The sequence below is a fragment of the Malaclemys terrapin genome, chromosome 12 (assembly GCF_027887155.1).
Source record: "Malaclemys terrapin pileata isolate rMalTer1 chromosome 12, rMalTer1.hap1, whole genome shotgun sequence".
NCBI classification, from domain to species: Eukaryota; Metazoa; Chordata; order Testudines; family Emydidae; genus Malaclemys; species Malaclemys terrapin.
The window spans coordinates 36,731,895-36,748,083 of record NC_071516.1 but is presented as its reverse complement, the minus strand read 5'-3'; the positions used below and the strand labels follow the sequence as shown (position 1 = coordinate 36,748,083).

The 16,189-nt window shown below is 44.3% G+C and overlaps 1 protein-coding gene across 1 annotated transcript in view; it reads right to left on the bottom strand.

The window, feature by feature from the left end:
• Window positions 1-16,189, bottom strand: part of LOC128845950 (olfactory receptor 10A7-like) — a 55,897-nt gene that overhangs the window by 39,176 nt on the left and 532 nt on the right. The gene's annotated exons all lie outside the window — the stretch shown is intronic.

The window sequence follows — 16,189 nt, the reverse complement described above, 5'->3', positions numbered from 1 at the left end:
CTGCTGACATCCTTGGTGCGCCTTGCCTTGTATCCGCTAGCAGAGCGTGAACGTCTCTCCTGTTTTATCATTTATGCTGCAAACAAGAAGTGAAATCTCCCTTGGCACCTCTGCTAATGAGTATCTTCAATTATCGAGAAGAGCATGTGAATAAGGATTGATTTTATTTTTAGACAAATAAACATCAGTGGTAACAGAGTCAAACCCACGAAAGCTTATGCTCCAATACCTCTGTTAGTCTATAAGATGCCACAGGACTCTTTGTCGCTTTTTACAGATCCAGACTAACATGGCTACCCCTCTGATATTTAGCCTCCAGGGAAGGTCATAGGGAGAGAAGGACTTCTGACTTCAGAGAACTGTTTTCAGCGCTCTTACAGGATGAATGTCGGGTTAGCAGTGAAGCAATATGCCACCATTGGAAGCAGCTACATTTGAAGGTTCTGATGCTGTTTTCCTAGGGCACCAATGTCCCCCACTGACAGAAGACAATGAGGAATAATGCAGAGTCAAAAGTTAGGAAATTCACATTGAAGTTTCCAGCTCCAGTCTTATCTCTGCCCTCCACCCCCATCCCCATTCTGTCTACAGGACAGTGACACCCACCTACTGCTACACAAAGGGAACTCAAATCTCTTCTTTTACATATGGCCCCAATGCAGCAAGATAGGACAATTCCCGTGCTTAAAGTTAGCCACATGATAAAGCGCTTTGCTGAATTGGGGCATGCACACACCAACTAAACTAAATGAAAAGGTGGCTGTGAACCCTACTAGCTCTTCAAGGGAAAGTGCAAAGGCTGCACACTGGAGAAGATCCAAGTCAGTAGATTGCAGCATTTAAAAAACATGCATTTGTGCACATGCACACACATGCTAGCAAGCTCACGGTAATATTGGTGTGGAACCACTGTATTTGTGCATCACAACACATTCCCCACATTTGCTTCCCAGAAGTTGTTACTTTCAGCGCACAGATTTTGGATTAAATCTGTCCCATAAACCCTTGAGAGAAATTGTTCCAGCCATCCAGGAAGAAAGAGACCAGCCACTTAAGTGGACTGCAGAAACAAAATGGAAATTCTCATTGATCTGGACACATTTTCTGCACTAGATGCATTGGAAATATTGTATTATTACTGAAGCCGTCTGGCAGACAGAAGCAAAAAAGAGTAAGGTAAAAACAATCAAACACCACCACTATGTACAAAATTAAAATTATTATTAATAATAACAACAATATAATAATGGTTTCCTTTCATTCTGTAGCTAGATGCCACTAAAACCTCTTCCCCATTAGTATCTACTCTACTTTTGTGCCTTCAGAGTTTTGTTGTTACTGATGTCATGTGTGATTTACTTGTCCCATATGCAATTCATTTATTTATTTAATATCTAAGAAATCTCTCAGGAAAATACATCACATAATGGTGAAAATCTAGCTTAACCCTAAAGGAAAACTACCCAAGGTGACAATCTCTCTTCATGTACCAACACTTTACAGTAAAACCTTAGAGTTATGAACATCAGCATTATGAACTGACTGGTCAACCACACACCTCATCTGGAGCTGGAAGTACGCAATGAGGCAGATACAGAGGGTGGGGGGAAAAGCAAATACAGTACAGTGCTTTAAACTACTTAAAATATAAAGGGAAAGTTTAAAAAAAAAAGATTCAACAAGGTAAGGAAACGTTCTGTGCTTGTTTCATTAAAATTAAGATGGTTAAAAGCAGCATTTTTCGTCTGCATTGTAAAGTTTCCAAGCTATATTAAGTCAATGTTCAGTTGTAAACTTTGAAAAAACAACTAGAGCATTTTGTTCAGAGTTACGAACATTTCAGAATTATGAACAAACTCCCTTCCCGAGGGGTTTGTAACTCCGAAGTTCTACTGTATCCAGTTTTTGGGCCCCCCCCATTACAGAAAGGATGTGGACAAATTGGAGAAAGTCCAGCAGAGGGAAACAAAAATGATTAGGGGCACATGACTTATGAGGAGACACTGAGGGAACTGGGCTTATTTAGTCTGCAGAAGAAAAGAGTGAGGGGGGATTTGATAGCAGCCTTCGACTACCTGAAGGGGGGTTCCAAAGGGGATGGAGCTCAGTGGTGGCATATGATAGAACAAGGAGCAATGGTCTCAAGTTGCAGTCGGGAGGTCTAGGTTGGATATTAGGAAAAACTATTTCACTAGGAGGGTGGTGAAGCACTGGAATGGGTTTGCTAGGGAAATGGTGGAATCTCCATCCTTAGAGGTTTTTAAGGCCCAGCTTGACAAAGCCCTGGCTGCGATGATTTAGTTGGGGTTGATCCTGCTTTGAGCAGGGGGTTGGACTAGATGACCTCCTGACGTCTCTTCCAACCCTAATCTTCTATGATTCTATGAATATTGGATCTTCTGTAACTGCTGCCATCTAGTGCTCATTATGAAGAATAGCTGCCACCGATTTCCCATCCTTTTACCATCTGGTGCCACCAACCACATATTGTACAGTAGCCACTCCTTTCCCATTCCTCACACTGCCCTCCTAGTGCCTGTTATACAGTACACTCAACCCTTCTCCACGCCTCACAATCTACTACCCCCAGTATCCATTATACAAGGTCCATTATTCTGAAAACCCCAGCGTTAGCCCGATACAGATTGTGAGCTCTCACAGCAAGCATCTGTGTGTGTATTGTTTTCTTTTCAAAATTGTTTGCTCACCTTCTGAATTTTCTGCTGCACTTAGATTACATTTCCCCAAAATTTAAAATGACAAAAGCAGATTGCAGAACCTTCTGTGTTTCAAACTTCTGCCCCAATTTGCAATCAACCTAGTATAGCACTCAGGGTCAGTGGCTGTAAAAGAGCCAGCCAGGTCCTGTAAGTTGCCGTTACCTTTCAACAGAAATTATTTGGGGGCAGTTCACTGCAGGGCCGGCTCCAGGCACCAGCAAAGGAAGCAGGTGCCTGGGGCGGCCAATAGAAAGGGGTGGCGCTCAGTCAGTTGTTGGGGCAGCATGTCCGGGACTGTGGCGGCATTTCAGCGGCAGGCCCATCAGTCCTTCGCTTCCTCTTTGGTGGCACTTCAGCGGCCACTCAGTCATTCGTTTGTTTTTCTTTGCTGCCGCTTGGGGCAGCAAAAAAGCTGGAGGCGGTCCTGGTTCACTGGCCTGCGTTATGCAAGAGGTCAGAGTGGATGTTCACACTGGTCCCTTCTGGCCTTGGGATCTAGGAATCTATGAATACTCTTGGTCTCTCTCTCTCTCTTTCTCTCTCTGCATGTGTTTAATACGATCTGATTGTTTCCGAGACATTAGGCTAGGTATGGAGCTAACCGCTTTTCTGAATACTTTTTTTCAGTTTTGCTCTTCTAATGGACAGTGGGTGCTGTGCACTAGGTGGGGTTTAGGGTTTAGACCATTTTAGCTAAGGTTTGATCCTTGGGTCTGTGCAAAAAACATTGACAGAATTTCCAACCTTAAGAAAAACTGGTATATTTTTGTTTTTCCCGGGATGATGGGAGCTGTCTCTCAGGGACAGACATCAATTCACCACATTTGGATCCAGGAATCTGCCTCTGGGAGGCAAGTATTTGTGGAATGTAATTATAAGCATGGTAGTTTGCCTATGGTTAAAGTGGCCAGCATGAAAAAAAAGTTGCTATCTAGTGCAGAACTATAGGTGTACAACTCCCATTGATCACATTGGGAGCAGAGTTAGGCCAGCACTGAGCCCTTTGTAAAATGTCTCTGTATAAATCCATGGTACACCCACATCTTGAATACTGACTGCAGATCTGGTCACCCCATCTCAAAAAAGATATATTGGAATTGGAAAAGGTTCAGAAAATGGCAACAAAAATGATTAGGGGTATGAAACAGCTTCTGTATGAGGAGAGTTTAATAAGACTGGGACTTCTGATCTTGGAAAAAAGACGACCAAGGGGGGATATGATAGTGGTCTTTAAAATCATGACTGGTGAGGAGAAAGTAAATAAGGAAGTGTTATTTACTCCTTCTCACAACACAAGAACTAGGGGTCACCACATGAAATTAACAGGCAGCAGGTTTAAAACAAACAAAAGGAAGTATTTTTTTTTTCATACAAATCATAGTCAACCTGTGGAACTCCTTGCCTGGGGATGTTGTGAAGGCCAGTACTATAACAGGGTTCAAAATTTTTTTTTTAATAAATTCCTAGTAACATAGCTTCCCTCCTTTTTCCAAATAGGCAATTCCACAGACTAAAACATCCCAATGTTAGGAAAGTTCTTTTTGTTCCTTGTTTCATTGTTTCTCTCACCTTTTATTAAAGATGCAGACAAGAAGGAAGAACAGTTAAAGCATTTGAGATGTAAAGTGCTAAATCAGGCTTTCATTTTAACAACATCCCTTGTCCCCTTTCCCTTTAGTTAGAGGGAGTTTTTAGATGGAACCCCACCACTACTACCTTATGTAACACTCTGTTGGATGGTATTAAAGACAGTAATGGCTGTCCTTTGTGGGGCGAAAGGAAGAGGTTAGTTGAGATGGGCCAAATCCTGTGGTCATGTTCTTGTTATTTCATGGTGATACCTTTCCAAGAAGGCAAAACACAAGGGGAAAGAAGAGAACTGCAAAGATTGAAAGTGCAGCTTCTGTTTCTGGTGTTGACTCTCACTTGCAGACTCGCTTCTGGTAAAACAGAGGTTCAGCGCATGGATTTATCAGCCACTCTGAGAGCTGGCAAACTTGTACCAGTTCAGAGAACTGCATTTAGCTGCCTCTTTGTGATCACAGGCTCACAGCAGTTTTGCAAAATGTGCAGTCTTGGCCATCTAAACTAGACTCTTCTTAGAGAGAAGGCAAAAGGATAGGAGATATATGAAAGAAGATAAAAAAGTGGGGAAGGAAAAGGACACATGTATGGGTAGGATTATTTCCTGAGAAATTTCCTCAGACCCTCCTCTATCTTCTTGTGTTTCAGATTCTATGAGGGGGGTGTGGGGGGGCAGGAGGCAGGACTGCATAGGACCTCTTTCACCAACACTGCAGCCAGAGAAAATTTACCCAAATAGTTACCAATTAGGGTGTGAAATTATTGGTCTTATGCTGGAAGGACCCCAGCCTGCAATCTAGTGGGCCCACCTTTGCTCACATCAGTCACAAGAGACGTTCTGCTCCTGTGACCACATCAAGAAGGAATGAGGCCCAAATTTGCATCTGATTCAAAATGGACTAAACAACAGTTATACAAGTGAATTAGAAACTGCCTTACACTTCGACCCAACCTGGAGAGGACTTGCTGACCAGAAATCCTTTGCTGACACTCAGTGGACAGTTAGGGCTAACAAGGCTGTAGTTTGCAGAGTCCAATAGCACAGTAGACCAGCAGGGGAATGTGGCAAGGGGTCAAGTCCAGGAAAATAGCAAACTAGATGTGGTCAAGTAGAAGAAAAGCAATATACAAACTAGCAGCCATAACTGCAAATAGGGATAGAGCATCCAAGTAAATGATCCATGTGATAAAAGGTTCATTCCAGCACCAATGATAGTGCAGTGACTTCAGGGTACCTGGTGGCAGAATCCACCACATGTATGTACTTCTTTCCAGTTCTGGGTGGTTTCTTGAGAGGGCCCCACAATAGCTACAGATTCTCTGGCAAACACCTCTTTAATGATGGGGAAATGTTGCAGCCATGCTTTGCAGGGTCCAACTAATCTCTTACACTTCCGACATAAGTCACAACTCTTACAATACTTGCTTACTGTCTGAAGCAGCTTGGAATAGAGACAAATAAGAAGGGATATGATATAGGTCTATACAATTGTGATGGATGTGGAGAAAGTGAGTAAGGAAGTGTTATTTACTCCATCACCTAACATAAGAACCAGGGGTCACCCAATGAAATTAATAGGCAGCAGGTTTACCACAAAAAAAGGGAATACTTCTTCACACAATGAACAGTTAACCTGTGGACCTCATTGCCAGGGATGTTGTGAAGGCCAAAACTATAATGGGGTTCAAATAAGCACTAGGTAAGTTTATGGAGGACTGGCCGATCAATGGCTATTAGCCAAGATGGCCAGGGATGCAACCCCATGCTCTAAGTGTCCCTAGCATCTGATTACCAGAAGCTGAAAGTGGACGACAGGAGATGGATCACTCAATGATTGCCTGTTCTGCTTATTCCCTCTGAAGCACCTGCCATTGGCCACTGTTGGAAGACGGGATACTGGGATAGATGGACCATTGGTCTGACCCAATATGTTGTTCATATGTTCTTATGTTCATCCATTTCTGCAATAGGCCTATAACCTCTGGCTGAGTTACTAAATTCTCAAATCTTGATTTAAAGATTTCTAATTACAGAGAATCTATTCACTCTAGTTCAAACCAGCAAGTTACTTGTGCCCCATGCTAAAAAGGAAGGTGAGACCCCTGAGGGTCTCTGCCAAATTCACCTGGGGGGAAATTCCTTCCCGACCTCAAATATGGTGATATATTAGACCCCGAGCATAACAGAGAGACCCACCCATCGGACATCTCAGAAAGAATTCTCTGTAGTAACTCAGAGCCTTCCCTATATAGTGTCTCATCTCCGACCACCAGAGACATTTCCTAATAGCAGTTGCGAATGGGTCATATGCCATTGTAGGCAATCTTATCCTACCTTCCCCTCCATAAACTTATCAAGTTCTGTCTTAAAAGAAGTTAGGTTTTTTGCCCCTACTGCTTCCCTTGGGAGGCTGTTCCAGAACTTCAAACCTCTGATGGTTAGAAACCTTCATCTAATTTCAAACCTACATTTATCACTGGTCAGTTTATATCAATTTGTTCTTTTGCCAACATTGGCCCTTAACTAAAATAACTCCGCTCCCTCTGTAGTGTTTTTCCCTCTGAAGTATTTATAAAGAGAAGCCATATCTCCCCTCCTCCTCTATTGTGTTAGGCTAAACAAGCCAAGCTCCTTAACTCTGGAGGCTCCTAAAATCCTTCATTTCCCAACTTTTCCCCATAAAAGTCCCCCGTGAGCCTACATTTCTGCCATTGGGCATACACATAACTCAGTCTGGGCATCCAGACCCTTATCTCATGCCTACTCCCTAGCGGGATCCTCAGACCAAGTGAAGAGAGGCATTCTCCTGGCCTAGCTCACCTTCAGGACTCTGCCCATGCTGAGAGCATGTCTAACACCACACAAAATGTCGCGGGATGCGACTGCCCTAATGGCTGGGTGACGGTCCACCCTGGTGTGGAGCTCTCTGAATCTCTCCTCTCAAAGCCGTTCCACTGTGGTGCAATAGTTAAATATGCATTTGGCCAGACAGCATGGGAATGACTGGATAGCCCAGTAGTTTAAGCACTCACTTAAGGGGGCAGGTGCGGTTCCAGGCACCAGCGCAGCAAGCGCGTGCATTCCAGTTGCCATGAGGGCGGGAGTCAGGCAGCCTTCGGCGGCATGCCTGTGGGAGGTCTGCTGGTCCCACGGCTTCGGCGGCAATTCAGTGGCGGGTACGCCGAAGGCGCAGGACTGGCAGATCACCCGCAGAAATGCCATTGAATCCGCAGCACCCTCGGACCTCCCGCAGGCATGCTGCTGAAGGCTGCCTGACTCCCACCCTCACGGCGACCGGAATGCCTGACTGTCCTGCTTGGGGCAGCCAAAAACATAGAGCTGGCCCTGTGTGTGTGTGTGTGGGGGGGATTCTTGTTCAAATCCCTTCTTTAACTCAAGCAGGGTGGGGAGGGGAAATGAAGTGATGTCTCCCATCTCGCTAATGAGATTCTAGCACACTTGTATGACTCTCGGAGCTGCAGTTTCACAACAAACACCTAAAGTTGCATAAGTTTTGCAACTGCTGTACTTTGGCAATGATTTTCTAATACTGTGAACTTCTGATAGTTTGGTCACTAATTCTGAGAAACAGTTGTTGAGCAACAACGTCTAAGAACTTTTGGAAGTCTTCTCATTTGATTGTGGTGCTAAAATGGGAACTGGGCCTTTCTGAATGTCTGGCCTCGCTTGTGAAATCAGAGCCCCTTTGAAAGTCTGTCTCTAAAAGCACAATGTAGCTCCTCAGAGAATAACATGGAGTAAGAAGTATAATGAAGAAAATCACTATTTATTCATGAAAAACTCACTCAGAGAAAAGAGGTGACATCTATTGAGTAAACAAATAAATACAAGCTATTCTTCCAGCTCTGCTACTTCACCTTCACCCAGGATTAGCCAAATGGCCAATTCAAAGGAATCATACATACTCTCCAAATCAACCCTAATTAATTCTATTTACTTATAGTCTAGCCCAAATTAGCTAGAGGGGAGAGACGGGCTGTAGGGTTTGGTAAATTGAAAGCATGAACATTCCCTTAGGTTGCCAATCCAAAGGTAAGTTCCACTGACCTGTGAATAGCATAATGGCCAACAAGGGTCAGGCTAGAGACTCTTGCCTATATGCTCGGGGTATTACTGATCGCCATATTTGGGGTCGGGAAGGAATTTTCCTCCAGGGTAGATTGGCTGAGCCTCTGGAGGTTTTTCGCCTTCCTCCGCAGCATGGGGCAGGGATCACTAGCAGGAGGGTCTCAGCCGATTGAAGTCACTAAAACACAGGATTGGGGACTTCAACGGCAGAGTCCAGGGAAGGGTCTTGCGGCCTGCAGCATGCAGGGGGTCAGACCAGATGATCATAATGGTCCCTTCTGACCTTAAAGTCTATGAGTCTATGAGTCTATGAGTCTTGAAAATCTCCCCCGCTCCAAATTTGGATCTGATTCAAAATGGACTAAATTGCAATTATACAAGTGAACTAGAAAACTGGTTTTAGACTGAGACATGCAGCAGCCTGGCAAGGATCTGCTGAGTCTAGCAGGGGGTCAGGGCTCATCTGGTTGCAAAGTTTGCAGAGTCCACCAGACCAGTAAACTAGCAGGGAAATGGGGCAAGGGGTCAGGTCCAGGAAAATAGCAGACTAGGTAAAGTCAAACCGAACTACCAGGTAGTTGGGAAGGATGCGGACAAATTGGAGAGAGTCCAGAGTAGAGCAACAACAATGATTCAAGGTTTAGAAAATCTGACCTAGGAGGAAAAAAGCGGGGGGGAGGGGAGGGAAACCTGGGCATGTATAGTCTTTCAAAAAGAAGGCTGTGGGCGGGGGCACCTGATAATAGTCTACAAATATTGTACAGGCTTATAAAGAGGACAGGGATCAATGGTTCTCCATGTCCACTATGGGCAGGTCAAAAAGTAATGGACTTAATTTGCAGCCAGGGAGATTTAGGTTAGATAGTAGGAAAAACCTTTCTAACTATGAGTCCCAGCCTACCTAACAGAGTTGTGCCTTAACCACCAAGCTATGCGCTATTCTCTTAGTCCCTCCCATTGAAGCTGTTCTCCTGCATGTAAATAATTAAATATGCATTATGCCAGATAGAAAGCAAGAAAGACTTCAGTGTGGTGGTTAGGACATGCAAGAGTTGTAGGAGACGCTGTTCAAGTCCCTTCTTTATATTGCACAGGGAAAGAAATTCTCTCCCAAATCCCTGGAGAGGTTCTAACATAATTGTGTGCATCGAGGAGCTGCAGCTTTACAATAAAACAGCAAATACCAAAAGAAGCAAGATAAAGTTGCATGAGTTGCATGCATCTCTGCTGTTGCAACACTGACTTTCTAACCCGGAGAACTTTTGAAAGGTTGGTCACTAGTTCTCATAGACTCATAGACTCATAGACTTAAGGTCAGAAGGGACCATTATGATCATCTAGTCTGACCTCCCGCATGATGCAGGCCACAAAATCTGACCCACCCACTCCTGGAATAATTCTCTCCCTTGACTCAGCTGTTGAAGTCCCCAAATCATGATTTAAAGACTTCAAGTCGCAGAGAATCCTTCGGTAAGCGACCCCTGCCCCATGCTGCGGAGGAAGGTGAAAAACCTCCAGGGCCTCTGCCAATCTACCCTGGAGGAAAATTCCTTCCCGACCCCAAATATGGCGATCAGCAGAACCCCGAGCATGCGGGCAAGATTCTCCAGCCAGACCCACATTGACCATTGATATTAATTACCAGCGATGTCACGTTATTGACTTATTGACTAAAATCACGTTATCCCATCAAACAGCTTTTGAGAACAACTTCTGAAAACATCCTGAGAACTTTTGAAAGGTTGCTCACTCATTGTGGTGCTTAAATGAGAGCCAGGCCCTTCAGGACATCTGGCCTCAACTGTGGAGCCTGAAAGTCTGTCTCTAAATGCACAATTTTCCCCAAAAGAGAATCATGGGGAATAACAAATACAGTTGAAAAGATCATTTATTCATCAGCCATTCAGATGAAAAAGGAGGTGACATCTATCGAATGAACAAATCAATAAAACTAATCACTCAGCTACACTGCTTCATTTTCACCCAGATTAACCAAATGGTGAGTCCAAAGGAATCATATGTACCCTACAGATCAACTCTAACCACTTCCATTTTGTTCTATCCAAACCAAAACTAGCTATGTTTTCTATGGGAAGTCTGAAATTTACTGACTGGCATTCATAGGGCCTGCTTTACCTCTTTGTTTCTCAGGTTCTGTAGGAGTGGATTGAGCAGGAGTGTCAGGGCAGTGTATCAGACAGAGAACACTTTGTTAAAGGCCCTCAGCTGGTTGCTTTTTATTAACATATAAACAATCACGAGGGTCAAGTAGAAAATCAGTCAGGAGACTGGCCAGCCTCCTGGGCAGCAAGATCAAGGTGTAGCATAGAAGTGACATCTGTGCCTAATGCCAGCGAAGGTTTTACAGCTCAGAGACGGGTGCCGGCTGGCACTTGGGGGCTGAGCTCCCTGATGGCAGAGCTGCTTAGCATTCTGGCTTTTGTGAATCCCATTCTGAGGTGCCCATTTCCCGCCATTCATTGTTCAGAGAGCCTGAGCGTGGAACTCAGGCCTGGTGTGTCCCAACAATTTTCTAGGTGCCTCAAAGTTAGGTGCGTCAATGCTGCTTCTTCACACCACATCAATGTCACAGAGAAAACTGGGTAGGGCAAGTGGGCCCACAATGGCGGCCTCCCTGAGGAGTGCGCTCTTGGGTAGTCAAAGAGGTCTATGCATAGCGATGGAATTGGGTTTGCCCTGATCCCCTCAACCATTCTGGATGTAGCATCCTCACAATGGGTGTTTGGAGCAGAGATGTTGCTTGGCACAGGCAGTCATGGTGCTGGTATGGGTTGAATCATCCCAGGGCCCTGTGGTCTGTGAGTGGAATTCAGTGCACACACAGACCAGTGCCCTGTGGCAGCCCCTTACAAAGCATAACACAGGATGCCTGTGGAGATGGATTCACAAACTCTCTTAATTCACATGCACAGCTCCCCATAAACCTGGAAAGCAATGTGTGGTTGTGGACACTCTCAGTGGGATGAGGGCCAAGAGAATAGGCTTAGGCTGGTTTTGGGAGGACGTGTGGCAAGAACAGTCTAAGCCCCCTGAGTTATGTTTGGTGCCAACAGATCTACTGAAGGAGGCCCAGAATGGAGTGGGCTGGTTCAGCACAGTCCTTTGATCCAGCTACCAACTTGCTGGTGTCTGAGGGTAACAGGACTGATCTGCCAGCAAGCTTTCAGAAAACAATACTGGAGGGTCCTTGTGATAATGCAGCAGCAGAACACCTGGGGTATGAAACGACACTGACAGATTATTTTGGCTGGGGATGGCTGCAGATTTTAGGACTAGGTACTCTTCTGTCTTACCTGTCAAGCCTGGAAAGTATCAGTAAGGGGAGGCAGAACTCCTCTGGGGGAAATGCTCCAACCTAGTAAGCCCTGGGAGTTCATGCAGATCAACTTGAAAGCCCCACTACCAGAAGCTCCAGCTGAAAATTGGTGTTTATAGTGTACAACACTTTCTCAAGGTGCATGGTGGTACAAACACAGACAGATAAAAAGACTGAGACAGTCACAGATAATTGATAAAACACTTTGTGTTGCAGTTTCTCTCACTCAGCTGCATTTGAGGTGCTCAGGGGCAGGAATTTGAATCCCAGGTCTTACACACATTTGCCAACAATTCCAGACAATCAAGGTGAGGACCAGATTCATCTCCCGAGTGAGCAATGGGGGAGTGGAGAAAGAACACAGCACCATTGGCTCTGTGCTTAGAGTCTGAGTCAGTGAAGACCACAGAGTCTGGATTTGAAGACACCTTTGGTTGTTTTGGCTTGTAAAGCCAGCCAGCACTCAACTATCCATTGCTCTCCTATGATATTGTTATTTGACTCTGCAAACCCAGGCTTCCCCGTAACTTGATGCTCAGGCAGCCCAAAATGGCAGGGCCCCAGGCACCTGCACAGGTGGGTGACACGCAGAGTCTTATATCGGTCACTGAAGGACATAAATCCATACCGTGTAGAGGTCAAAGCATAGGGGTTTATTACACACAGCGCTGGCGGAGTGTCACCTGGCTTATTAGGCTCAGAGACACTGTCAATCAATTGATTACAATGAAATATATAGATTTTCCATGGGTGGGGGAAAGTGACGGGGTAGGCAGTTCCACACCCCGGGATAGGTTTTGCAGCAAGACAAGATAGCACAATAGCCAATGGTTAAAAGATTACACAATGTCTCTGCCCATGGTCTCAAGTTAGCAAATTAACATTTGATTAATACTTTGATAAAATGTTATTAGTATAAAATATATATGTTGAATTCTGATTTGGGGTCCATAGGAATGGAGTAACTCCTTTGATTGTCCGACAGGTACATGTCTAGGGGATAAAGCAAAGAAACAGTGAAAGCATATGAAAATAGAGATTGTCTCCTTTATGTCTTAAGGCAGGGCATTGGTCCCTTGGAAGGGAGGTGGAAGGGTGCCATATCATTATAGTGACATGTGCCAATATTTCATAAACTCAAGGTTGGATCTGTGGGAAGACTGTTTTCCCTTCAGGAGAAACACAATAGGAACAGGGATCCTTTGTTCAATTTGAAACATTGGATGAAACATAATTATTCAGTTATTGCTTCAACATCTGGCATTTCTACTGACCAAGCAGATCTTAGTAAAGGCAATGTTATTTTGTTTACCCCAGCTTTCTCTTAGCTGATCACTATTAGTTAGGCCTCTGGTCTCCAGACCAAACTCTGGACTTCAGGTCTGAAAAAGAGCTGGCACAATCCATATATACCAGGTTGTTATATAACATGCACATGGATTTTAACCCTTCAGTCACCTGAGGAGAGCACTTCAGAAAGTGGAGGAACAGATGATCTGGTGGCAAGCATGCCAGATATAAGATGCCAGGAAAAAGGAGAATGGCATGTCCATCCAGGAAGGTGAGAAGGTGTGGTTATGCAAGTGGGAAAAGACAGCTTGGAAAAAAACAACAAACTTAGTCCTTTTTGGAGGAGGCCTTACACAGTGATTACAAAACTATCCTTGCTGATACCTAGTGGGGAGAGCACTTGCTTTTTGTAGTGCATGGAGAATTGGTGCACAGATTCATTGGAAGAAACTGGAGGGCAAACACTGAGGATGCTCAACCACTATCCCCCAGGAAGGCAGAGAAGGATTTTGATGCTCCTCAGTCAGTACCTGTGGCTTGTGGTGGGACACTGGGTGTGGAGGAGGAATTGTCAGAGTGTTCTAGGAATCTCAACACACTGCCGTCTTCAACAAACAGTCTGTCCACAATGGATAGACCTGACCTAGAGGACATGAGCCCTGAACTCGCTGATAATCTAAACACACTATGAATGTTGTCTCCATGACTGAATATAGGACTGGAGCAGACAGACCAACTTGGAAACCTGCATGGATGAAAGACTATCTGGATTCCTAGGAGTTATTGTTTAAAGTTCTTATTTAACTAAAGGGAGGAAATTGTAATGATCAGCGCAAACAGCACCTCCACCAACAGAAGGTTCTGCATCTTTATCTTAGTGCTAAGTTGTTGTCTGGTATGTTATTTTGTTGTTGTATCTGATCTGGGGGGTTTAGCAACCCGTGTGTGCTGGAGTTGGTACTTGCACTGTTGCAATAAATCCCTGTGCAAGTATTATAGTATTATTGATACTATAGCTGAGGTCAGGGCCCCACTCTTCCAGGTCCTATTATCAGCAGGAGGAAAAAAACCTTTTGTAGTGATAATCAGGATGGCCCATTTCAAACAGTTGACAAGGAGGTGTGAGTAACAGTAGGAGGAAAAATTAGCCTGGGGTAATAGTCGATAATAGCCCACCTTAACTGATGAATCTCGTTAAAGTTGGTATGACAAAACCCATTTATTCATGTTCTCTGTATATATATATATATATATATATCTATATATATATATATATCTTCCTACTGTATTTTCCATTGCATGCATCCGATGAAGTGGGTTTTAGCCCATGAAAGCTTATGCCCTAATAAATGTGTTAGTCTCTAAGGTGCCACAAGTACTCCTCAATATTAAGCAGTTTGAAACAAGGTTCAGGGTTTGGTATACAGAGACCTCAGCCTGCTCAGCACCACGGCAAACACACCATTAAACATCATTTAAACCCTTTATAAAAGATGCATACAAAAGGAAAAACAGTTAAAGTATTTGAAATGTAAAGTATTAAATAAGGCTTTCAAATTGACAACATTCCCTGTTCCCATTCCCTTTACCTGTAAAGAGACTTTAGCATGAAAACCCCTTGTAGGACTGTTTTTTGGGTGCTCTTAGAGATGGTAATAACTGTTCTTTTGGGGGAAAGAGAAGAAGTTGAGTTGAGATGGGATGGGGCTGTGGTGGCTGCTGCTGTTAAAGTCTGATCCCATTTCCTACCGTAGAACACCAAAGAAAACAAACATGCAAAACGGGAGAGAAAAATAAACAGCAAGAGGAGAAAATGCAGCTTCTCACTGTGGTGTTGACTCTCACTTGCAACATTACCAATGAAGAAACGCAAGCCCAGCATGCAGTCTTATCAGCAGCCTTCAGACAGGGCAAACTTGTACCAGGGTTGTGCTCTTTAGGTCACTGCTTTTAGCTACCTCTTTCTGGTCATAGGCTCACACCAGTGTTGCAAAATATACAGTCTGGGCTTGCTAAGACAGACTCTTATTAGACAGAAGGAAAAGGGAGAAGGAGAGGGATAGGAAAGAGAAGAAATAAGGCAGGGAAGGAAAATGGATACAGAGGGGAAAAGTGGGGGTCAAATTTTCATAACCCAGGGATTCAGCCAGAGCTGACAGAGGTTGTGGTATCATCTGGGGCCCTGTCTCTGACCTGGCCTGGTCCAGTCAGGACTTCTCTGAGGGTCACGATAAAGGACAAATTATGTCACAGTGCTTCCTGCCGTCCCAGGAGATGGTGAGGTTTGCCATCATGATGGTGGTGCTCGCTCCTCCCCCTCCTTTCAGTCATCAATTGTTGCACTCACATTTCTTTCCAAATCCGTTTTTCTTAAGGACCCCCAAAGTGACTGATGGACAGGAAAACCCAGCCTTTCCTTATTTTGGTCAGCAATCAGGACTCATTTTTAACACATACATTTTTGAGTTTTACCAGGAAGCATGTTTGTTTGACCCAATTCAGTCCCTGTCTCCCTTTTACAGCGTTTCCCATCGCCATTTATACTTATGCCTGATCAGAAGATTTTGTAAACTTGTATCTGTTTCCCCACAGCTGATCTAACACTGAGAGCAAACTTGTAGGCCCAGTTATTACAACAGGACTGAGGTGCACCAATGCCCGAGTCCCCTGCAGTGGCAAGGTATTGACTAAGTGAGATATAGACATCTAATGGAAATGTCAACAGCACATGGTCAATCATTGACTAGCTGTCCCAAAGCACATCCCAACCACATAAGAATCATTCAGGGAACTTCTGTTTTCACTGACTATTATACACTTGCTTCCTCGTGGACTCCAGTGATCCTGACTTCCCAGCTCTTCATTGTGATCTACAACACATTAACCTTATTGCCGTCAGCTTCACGCGAGCTGGCTTCAGTTTCTCTCCCCGTGCTAACATCCTGCTTTCTCCGAACAGCACCCAAAACATTGCATTCAATGCTCTATAGTTAGCTAGGGCTTGCAGGCCATGCTGAGTTGTCATCAGATAACACTTCAGTAAACATTATAAAACAAGGATCTTCTGGCAGATATCAAACCTGAGAGATAAGAGAGTGACTCAGAGCCAAGGCTATGAAATATATGCAGAGACCCAGCAGCTATCCAGGAAGGGTAGCATCAGTATAG